Source organism: Vombatus ursinus, unplaced genomic scaffold, assembly GCF_900497805.2.
Source record: "Vombatus ursinus unplaced genomic scaffold, bare-nosed wombat genome assembly UNPS02014809.1, whole genome shotgun sequence".
Classification (NCBI taxonomy): Eukaryota; Metazoa; Chordata; class Mammalia; order Diprotodontia; family Vombatidae; genus Vombatus; species Vombatus ursinus.
The window spans coordinates 17,456,445-17,458,850 of record NW_020954587.1 but is presented as its reverse complement, the minus strand read 5'-3'; the positions used below and the strand labels follow the sequence as shown (position 1 = coordinate 17,458,850).

Here is a 2,406-nt window from a genome sequence, read left to right as displayed (position 1 = left end):
GCTGGATTCTATGACTTATTGCCATATAGCAACAATTGCAAAATGTTGGTATTAAAAAATGGACCTTTGCTTTCTTGGGAAGCTTGTGGTCACTAAAGGAGCTCTGTAATTTCTCAAAGGCGTCCCAGCATGCTCTTTTCCTCCTGTTTGACTCAGAGCCTTACAGTATATAAATCCATCTCTATCTCTATCTGAGACAGACAATTTAAGCCATGTCAGGCCATGATTTAAACAGGAAAAAAAAGCAGGCTAGAGTACCTTGGGGAAATTTGAATTTGTCCATATATAGGTATGCATGTACACATAACTTGTATATGGACAACGTATATATATATATATATATGTATACATGTACCTATATATGGACAAATACTCGCTTCCTTAGAAGATATCACAACACAAATTATACAATCCTTTTCAATGACCTTCTTATCATAAATGTTAGGTGAGGCATAAAAAGGGAGAGGCATTCTAGGATGATGGTGATGAGCACAGAGTCCAAGTTGTTGAGAGATTCTCTAGGTATTTCTGTGGATGACATTGTGCTGATTGCCTTAAAACATTTCCAAGTGTCCTGAAACGGATCTATGACCACGCAAAAGAGTTTAGTCTGACCAACCATACCAGAAAGACAAAGTTTGTTATAATAATTTTTGCAAGTTGTACTCTTTTCTTATTTAAATATCCTTGGGATGACTTTTCATAGTTGGATCTTTTGCCAAGGTTTTTTTGTTTTTTTTTTTTTGTATGTGTGTGTGAGGCAATTGAGGTTAAATGACTCGCCTCGAGTCACACAACTAGTTAAGTGTTTCGTGTCTGAGGCCAGATTTGAACTCAGGTCCTTTTGACTCGAGGGTCATTGCTCTATCCGCTGTGTCACCTAGCTGCCCCTTGCCAAGCTTTCTTTAAACTGTTTTTACACTCTTCTGGTTCAGGAGATGACAAGGCTCATAATTATCTGTTAGCCTTCCTCAAAAGAATTTATAAATGAGTTTATATTCTAAGTCAGTGTGGTCTTCGATGGTCATTTCCTTGTATAATTTATCACATGTCTGTTAGTTAAGGAGCTTCCTCAGCTCTTTTCACATCCTTGTTGTGTCTAACGAATTGACACTGGTTGAGCATCTAGGTAGATAAAATTATTTTACTCAGGGTTGATATAGTTTCTCTTGTCCATTTCCCATTTTAGATTGTCAACTACTTGTTTAGGAAAAATATGGTTCAATTGTACACCATGCATTTCTCATCATCATTATTATTGTTGTTAACTAATTCTGATTTTAATTCTGATGAGTTGATGATCTGACTCTATACAGACATCTGATTCAAGGGTAATTTCCATACAGTGAATACCACATCCAGTTTACAAAGGTATGAGGCCTCTGTGTAATCTAAAAGTCTTTGGTTTTGGCTTCTAGGAATAGGGAAGGGATCAGTTCAATGTTATGTTATGGGGTGTTGGGGCAATGTGTGTGTAGGATGTACATAGGACATACTTTGAAGTGTATGTACAGTATTAACATTTTCTCCATCACCTTTTTAAGTCTAGAAAATCCACAATAAATGAAGCTCTAATTTGTAATATTTGCTGATTTCCAAGGTGTAAATGTTTATTATGGAAATTTAACAATCAGTTTGGGTTCAAACTGGTTCCAGCATACCCCTATACACCACTGGTAACCTGTGTAGTTTGCTACTACATTTTTTGGCCTATTGCTACTCTGACTGTTCAGGTCTTTCTCTGGAGAATTAGAAAACGAAACCCTCGGATTATCTTAAATATCACTGGCCTCCAGGAAGAAGATAATCTGTACAATAATGCTCTATCATCCAGGTAAAGATAAATCTTCAAGATGTTAAAGCACTTCTTACTCCAAAGACTGTCTTAACTCACCTGAATGGAAGCCAGCTACCTTAAACATATATATTATACTTCAATAATTGCCTTATTCTAATGATTAGATTTTTTTTTCTGTTAAATACTTTAAAAAATTGCTCTTTGTCCAACTGCATGCTTACTTTACCTAAAGCATATGCTAAATACATGAAAGGTGAGTGGGCTCTTCTGATGAGGAATGCAACTTTAATGACAAATATTATTCTCTTTCCTCCTGGGAATCTAAGTACTTGAAGCAGGCTTCCCCCAGTTCACTACATTAAAAGAACTCCCCAAAGCCCCCCCAAAACAAGTGATAGTATTTAAGACTGGTGGTAGGATGGATGGTTACAGTTTCATTACCTAAGCAGGAGATCTCATTTAGAGAGAAAAAGCTTACTCTGAAGGTGTTGGAGGTGTCCCAAACTGTATTTTACAAAGAATTTAAAATTAAATTTTGTCTCCTTTCGGAAAAAATTATTTTTTTGGTCTCTATGAGGGGAAAAACTATTCCTGAATTCTCTGTGTTC

The 2,406-nt window shown here is 36.2% G+C and overlaps 1 protein-coding gene across 1 annotated transcript in view; it reads right to left on the bottom strand.

Moving 5' to 3' along the window:
• The window catches only part of LOC114052766 (carbonyl reductase [NADPH] 1-like), a gene marked incomplete at its 5' end in the record, with an annotated part of 6,639 nt that overhangs the window by 2,539 nt on the left and 1,694 nt on the right, over nt 1-2,406 (bottom strand). The window lies entirely within an intron of this gene.